This window comes from Euprymna scolopes, unplaced genomic scaffold (assembly GCF_053919585.1).
Source record: "Euprymna scolopes isolate OS-2025 unplaced genomic scaffold, ASM5391958v1 sca1, whole genome shotgun sequence".
NCBI lineage: Eukaryota > Metazoa > Mollusca > Cephalopoda > Sepiida > Sepiolidae > Euprymna > Euprymna scolopes.
Window position 1 is genome coordinate 1,177,766 of NW_027633102.1, and position 7,500 is coordinate 1,185,265.

The 7,500-nt window shown below is 59.0% G+C and overlaps 2 non-coding genes and 1 pseudogene across 2 annotated transcripts in view; all 3 read left to right on the plus strand.

Moving 5' to 3' along the window:
• Positions 1-2,490: 2,490 nt before the first annotated feature.
• Positions 2,491-4,860, plus strand: LOC145273533 (small subunit ribosomal RNA; annotated as a pseudogene).
• Positions 4,861-5,255: 395 nt separating this feature from the next.
• On the plus strand, positions 5,256-5,413 carry LOC145273560 (5.8S ribosomal RNA). Its single transcript, XR_013866398.1, has one exon. It is a non-coding gene; the product is annotated as a 5.8S ribosomal RNA (ribosomal RNA).
• Positions 5,414-6,002: 589 nt separating this feature from the next.
• The window catches only part of LOC145273227 (large subunit ribosomal RNA), a 5,713-nt gene continuing 4,215 nt past the window's right edge, over positions 6,003-7,500 (plus strand). The window contains exon 1 of the ribosomal RNA XR_013866253.1: positions 6,003-7,500. This exon is cut by the window's right edge and continues 4,215 nt beyond it. This is a non-coding gene — a ribosomal RNA (large subunit ribosomal RNA).

Sequence of the window (7,500 nt, forward strand, 5' to 3'; positions counted from 1 at the left end):
AAAACATGTTCGGTAGGAAGCACACTTTGGTGTGTCGGTTCGTCGGAGCAGCGACTCTTTGCCTCGTGGTGGTCCGGAACGTCTCTACGGGCTTGTCGCAAAGGCGTCAGAAAGTGGCATCTCCGCCGCCTAGGGCTGTCACCGTTATCGCTGTCGCCGCGCTCCAACTTGTTTTGATCCGCCGCCTTCGTTCCTGCCAACCGTGCGCCCGCTCATCGTCGTTAGGTTATAATACGTGGTACGTGTGTGTGCTTCTCCGTGGACCTAGGGCTGCTCGACGTGTCGAACGATATGTTGGAACAACTAACGGCTCCTTTTCCTGGTTCCATAGTCGTCGTGGTACCCGCGTCGTCAGCCATATCTATGTCCACCATGTTTAGCCGATACGTTTGCTGCAGCTTCTGCTTCCGCCTCAGCGTTCGCCGCTCTCAGCCGCCGCTGTTGTTGCTGCCGTTCTGCCATTCAACCACTACCTGCGAATCTTTCGATGATCGGCCGAACGACCCATCGCTGTGCGACCGATAAATCCTCCGGATTAGGGAGAAACGCCGCCGCTCTCTGCCGCCGTCGAACGGAAAAACGTACATTGTAACGAACGAACGAACGAACGAACGAATTAACGAACGAGCGAACAAACAAACAAAAATAGCCGCGGGGGATGCACTATGTAGATCCTGATCCCCTTGTAACCATACGTACGTTGTTCGATGCTCTCCCGTCCTGGAAGTCGCCGCAGCAAACAGGAGGATGAGCAGCAGCAGGCGCCGCCGCCGTAACCGCCGCCTGCCTGCCGCCTCCTACTCCTGTCAGCGTCCGATCTCACAGCCGTGTGAACGTTCGCTGACACCCGATTTCTTTCCGTCTGGCAAAACCTTGGACGTCCCGCTCGCGGTACACGTGCTGCAGCGACTTCTCGTCCGACAACGCATAAGCGTCGACGTCTGCCGCCGCATCTTCTGATACGTGGACGGTGATAGCGCTAGTCCCTTCTTGCGCCACCTCCACCTTTGTTAGCGCCAAAGAAGATCGATCGAGCAGTCGTGGTCGCAGTCGATTAACCCGTTTTCACCGTCCGCAGTTCCCAAGCCGCCGATCAAGTCGTTGCTCTTCTTGTTCGTTCTTCCCATACCGTCGATTTGCACGGCTGCCGGATGAGCCATCCTCTGTCCGGCGAAGCGCTCACGTCAGTGATCGATACTTGCACCGACAGTCCTCCCGCTCGCGACTCGGTGCTCGAATCGGACTCGTTCGTTTTTATCTCGATGCGATTGTGAAAAGGGGGACCGGTCGTCAATGTCGTGTGTGTCGACGATGTTGTTCGCCCGGTCCGCCGCGTTGTTGTCGTTTTTTTTTTTTTTTTTTTTTTTCCCCTAACGTTCGCCGTCGCACGGACGAAAGGGTGAGAAAAAAAAAAAAAAGCTCGAAAAAGCCGCCCAAAAAAATCGGACCGAGGAGCCGCTTGCGAGAACGCGCCATGTGCACGTTGTCTCTCCTCGGTTTTCCGAGCACGAACACGACGCCGGTCGGTCGGTCGGTCGACGAAGGCGACGACGAAGGTGACGGGAAAATTTACGCCGCCGCTGCCCTGGTCCAGCTCCTCCCCGATGACGGCTGTGATGTTGACGTTGACGTTGGCGACGACGACGACGACGACGGAGACGACGACGACGACGAGACGGCATCGATGGCGACCACGATGACGACGACCTCGACGAGTTCAGTCTGCACCTTGACCTCCGATGTCCGTGTGCACTGCCGTCGTGCTGTTTGTCGTTTGTCGTATGTATCGCTGTCAAGGGTGCCGTTGTCGTTGTTGTTGTCGACGTTGTTGCTTGCTCTCTCGTCTCGGTCGGTTGGTACGTTGATGACGACGACGACGACGACGACGAAGACGACGACGACGACGACGAGACGGCATCGATGGCGACCACGATGACGACGACCTCGACGATTCCAGTCTGCACCTTGACCTCCGATGTCCGTGTGCACTGCCGTCGTGCTGTTTGTCGTTTGTCGTATGTATCGCTGTCAAGGGTGCCGTTGTCGATGTTGTTGTTGTCGACGCTGTCGTCTGTTCTCTCTTCTCGGCCGGCTGTGACGTGGACGTTGACGACGACGACGACGAGACGGAATCGATGGCGACCACGATGACGACGACCTCGGCGAGTTCAGTCTGCACCTTGACCCTCGATGTCCGTGTGCACTGCCGTCGTGCTGCTTGTCGTTTGTCGTATGTATCGCTGTCAAGGGTGCCGTTGTCGTTGTTGTTGTCGACGTTGGTCGCTTTCGTTCTTTGAGTCCTCGGTCTCGGTCCAAGTCAGGGGAGAAACAAAAAAGAGGCCATCAGCGCGGGCAGCGCGCTTCTTCTGACGGCGAACCCCCTCGAAAAATAAATAAACACGTGCCCGTCGTTGTAGTTGTCTGTCTTATGTCGGTCGGTCGGTCGGTCGGTCTGTCGTTCTGTCGAAACAAAGTCCCAAATTCCAACGATACCTGGTTGATCCTGCCAGTAGTCATATGCTTGTCTCAAAGCTTAAGCCATGCAAGTGTAAGTTCACGCCACGCATTAGAACGGGCGAAACCGCGAATGGCTCAGGAACCGGACCTAATCCTCGGGACCGTATTCCTCCTCGGAGGCGATGGATAACTGTGGCAATTCTAGAGCTAATACATGTGACACAGGCCGCGATCGGTCGGCGCGCCGTCGTCGCCACGCCTCGCGCGCTGGCACCCGCGTCGGCCGTTCCGGGGTCGCGGCGCTACATATTAGACTGAGACCGATGCGCGTCATTCCGTCCTCCCGTCGTCGGCGTTCCCGCTCGCGGGTCCGTTCGGTGGCGGGGCTCATAGGGCGGCGCGCTCCGCTTTGGTGACTCTGGATAACTCACTGGTCGATCGCACGAGCTTTCACGCCCGGCGACGGGTCTCTCGAGGGTCCGCCCTATCAACTGTCGACGGTCGGTTAAGTGCCTACCGTGGTTACTACGGTAACGGGGAATCGGGGTTCGATTCCGGAGAGGGAGCATGCGAAACGGCTACCACATCCAAGGAAGGCAGCAGGCGCGCAAATTACCCACTCCCGGCACGGGGAGGTAGTGACGAAAAATAACGACGCGGGACTCTGTCGAGGCCCCGCGATCGGAATGAGTACACTTCAAATCCGTTAACGAGGACCAACCGGAGGGCAAGTCTGGTGCCAGCAGCCGCGGTAATTCCAGCTCCGGTAGCGTATATTAAAGTTGTTGCGGTTAAAAAGCTCGTAGTCCGAACTCGGGTTCGTGGTCGCGCAAGCGGCCCCGGGGCGGCGGCGCCATCGTCCGTCGTTGACTTTGGTCGTCCGTTCGCATTCCCGGCCCTTTCCGCCGGTGTCAACCGCTAGCATACCCGCCACGCGGTCCTGCCGGCGGGTGGACGAGGAGGTCGTGATCGGGATCCGGGAAAAAAAAAACAAGTGGTCGTCGGTTCGGTTCCGGGAGTAGTCTAACGGGGGGGTGCTACGTGTGTGTGTTTGGGTGCGTTCATTCGCATCCCCGCACTCTGACCCCCGCGCTTCTCTCCCTCTCCCTTTCCGCGCGTTCCTCTTTTTTTTTGAACCCCCGGTCCGCTCCGAGTCCCTGCTTCGTGTCTTGTCTGCGCGCGTGTTGCGGTCGGCGGTTTCTCCTCCAAGGGTGCTCTTAACCGAGTGTCCGCGGCGGCCGGTACGTTCACTTTGAAAAAATTAGAGTGCTCAGAGCGGGCTGTTCAAGCTTGCATACGATAAGCATGGAATGATGGAAGAGGGCCTCGTCTACGTCTGTCGGTCTCCGTCTACGGCGAGGCAATGATCGAAGGGAGCGGTCGGGGCCACTCGTATTGCGACGTTAGAGGTGAAATTCTTGGATCGTCGCAAGACGAACTGCAGCGATGGCGTGTGGCAAGCACGTTTTCCTCGATCAAGAGCGAAAGTCGGAGGTTCGAAGACGATCAGATACCGTCGTAGTTCCGACCGTAAACGATGCCGACCGGCGATCCGCCGGCGTTCGCTTCCATGACCCGGCGGGTAGCCTGCGGGAAACCAGAGTTCGGTTCCGGGGGGAGTATGGTTGCAAAGCTGAAACTTAAAGGAATTGACGGAAGGGCACCACCAGGAGTGGAGCCTGCGGCTTAATTTGACTCAACACGGGAAAACTCACCCGGTCCGGACACCGGTAGGATTGACAGATCGATAGCTCTTTCTCGATTCGGTGGGTGGTGGTGCATGGCCGTTCTTAGTTGGTGGAGCGATCCGTCTGGTTGATTCCGATAACGAACGAGACTCCGGCCTGCTAACTAGTGCGCCGATGTCAGTGATTTTTACGGCGGGCTCGGCGTCCTCCGTGGCGCTCGGGTCCGGGTCGGTTTTCTCACGCACTTCTTAGAGGGACGGGTGGCAGAAAGCCACACGAGGCGGAGCGATAACAGGTCTGTGATGCCCTTAGATGTCCGGGGCCGCACGCGCGCTACACTGGAGGTATCAGCGGGGACTTCGCCCCGGCCCGAGAGGGTTGGGAAACCTCTGAACCACCTCCCGTGATAGGGGATCGGGGCCTGTAACCAACCCCGTGAACGAGGAATTCCCGGTAGGCGCGGGTCAACAGCCCGCGTCGATCACGTCCCTGCCCTTTGTACACACCGCCCGTCGCTACTACCGATCGAACGGTCCGGTGAGGTCCTCGGATCTGGCCGACGACGCCGCCGGGCAGTGCGCGACGTGTCCGTCACGACACTCGTGCATCTACGCCTCGGCGTTCGATGCCTGGAGAAGACGACCGAACCCGATCGTTTAGAGGAAGTAAAAGTCGTAACAAGGTTTCCGTAGGTGAACCTGCGGAAGGATCATTACCGTTTTCCCGTTCGAGACTGGTTTGTTGTTTTCCGCCTACCTCCTCTGTCTGTCGGCGTCACGCCTCGAATGCGCGCAAACAAACCTATAAAAGGCGGAGCGAGAGATAGATTTGTGGTGACGCGGAGGTTTTTAAAGCCCCAGCTCTTCTTGCTTGCTTCCGCGTCTTACCACCTGTTTGTTTTTTCGCCCACCGCAAGTGATGGCCGCTTCTTCTTTGCCTTGTCGCCGCTTTATCGTTTTTTTTTGTTTTTTGCAGCCGCTGTGCACCGCCGCTAGCTAAAAAAACAAACTACTCGCGACATTGCAATGCCGTCACGCCTCCTCGCACAGACCTCCTCGCACACTACTAAATCTATATAAACAAAAACTAATATAAAAAAACCAAGTGCTGAACCCTGGACGGGGGATCACTCGGCTCGTCCGTCGATGAAGAGCGCGGCCAGCCGCGATAACTGATGCGAATTGCAGGACTCAGTGAACATCGACACCTCGAACGCACATTGCGGCCCCGAGATCCCTTGTCTCGGGGCCACGTCCGGTCGAGAGGCGGAACGTTACATGTCTTTCTCCGTTAACGAAACGACATCTTGCCGTCCCCGTGCCCGCCCGGTCCTCGGCACGGTGGTAACCGGGACGTCGCAGGAGCGAGTGACGAGGGGGAAGAAAAATAAAAAAAGAATTGACTCCTTTCAATGTCTTTTTTTTTTTTAAAACCCTCTCCGGCCTCCTCCTTCGTCTCCCGCTGGCAGACCGCGGAGTCTTTTCCTTTTCGACCGCGTGAAGAAACACTGTGGAGGAGGAGCAGGAGGAGTCTGTCCGAAAGCAGCCGAAGGGAGACCAAAAAAAAGTACCGACCTAACGACTGCCGACGTAAGCGCCGCCTGCTCGTCTCGCTCTCTGCCTCATGAAGGTGTCTCTCAGCGACGCCTCGAGCAGCGCGACGAGCACGGCCGTCGCACCGTAAAAAGGTGGCCGCGTCGTAGGCAACGCAACGTCGGATGGGGAGGACCCACGCTTTTTTTTAATTGTTGGCTTCTTCATTTTCGGTCGGACGGGCGCTATATCGGCCAGCCGTCGTCACACGGAGGGTACCGATCGAGATTCCTCTCCTCCAACACCACACTCTACTAAAAACCGCCGCCCTCGGCTCGGACGAGACGACCCGCTGAACTTAAGCATATCGCTAAGCGGAGGAAAAGAAACCAACCGGGATTCCCTTAGTAACGGCGAGTGAAACCGGGAGAAGCCCAACGCCGAATCCCGTCGCAAGTTAAAGGCTTCGGGACGTGTGGCGCATGGGTCGAAGGCAGCCGTTCGTTTTCGTCTCGCATAGTTCGGAGTTCCCTCGATCGGGGCCGCCCGCGGCGGGTGCCAGGCCCATTCGGTGCGGACGGCGAGCGACGGCCTTCGATCCGAGAGTCGGGTTGCTTGGGAACGCAGCCCAAATCGGGTGGTAAGCTCCATCCAAGGCTAAATACCGGGACGAGTCCGATAGTCGACAAGTACCGTGAGGGAAAGTTGAAAAGAACTTTGGAGAGAGAGTTCAAGAGAACGTGAAACCGCCCAGGGGTAAACGGGTGGGACCGCTCACCGCGATCGCGGGGGGACTCAGTCCGGTGCTGCCTAGGCTCGAGCCCAAACTCGATGTGTGTTCTTGAAAGAGAGGCCGTCGCGGCACAGGTCGTCGTTCGTCGTGTCCGCGGGGGGACTCGTTCCCCGCGGTTCCAGCTTTGTGCCCGCGTCGCCGACGAAGGAGACGGGCCGCGGGGATAGCGGGAAGGGAAACGTGGTGACGACCGCGGCGTCGGTAGGTGGCTGCGTCGGTTGGCTGCGACGGAGGGGACTCGTCCTCTCGATCGCTGCTGCCGCCGGGCCCTAACCCGCCGCATCCGTCGCCGCCGCTTCTTCTTTCCTCCTGCTCCCTCCGCGCGCGACTCCGCTGCACCCTCCCCTTCATCATCGCTCGGCGTAATCATGGCGGCGGGCGCTTCGGCGCGACCTCCGCGCGGCCGGCACCGGACGCACTTCCCCTCCGGTCCGTCGTCGCGACCCGTTCCCGGCGTGCAGGTCGAACACGCGGGTTTTTTTCCGTAGGCGGCAGGCGTTTCATCACCCTGAAAACCCCCGTCTTCCCACCTTGTGAAGTCGGGGGCCACCGGCCGTCGGGCCCGCGAACGTAACTGCCCCTTTCTGCCGGGAACGGAGGAAATCTGACACGATCCGTTACACGTGGCGAGCCGGTCCGTTTTGATCCCGCCGGAAGTCGCGTGCGGGCGACGCACTCTGTGTGTCGCTCCTTAGGCGCCCCACCGTCTCGGGCGCGTGCGCGATGAGAGGCGGGATAGGACTGGCGCGGCCTCGCCGTCACGCACCTCGCCGACGTTTCGGGTCTTGTCGGGGGCAACCCCGCCCGCGCCGTTTCCGTTTCCGGAGAGGTCGCCTCGGCGACGCTTTTTTACTCGAGCCGCCCGCCACCCCGGGTCAGCGACGTGCATCGGCAACCCCACCCGACCCGTCTTGAAACACGGACCGAGGAGTCCTGGCCGTTCGCGAGTCGTAGGGGCCACCTCTGACTAACCCCGAAGGCGAAGCGAAAGCGAGAGAGCGTGTAGGAGGGCGTCGATCGGGAGAGGTGT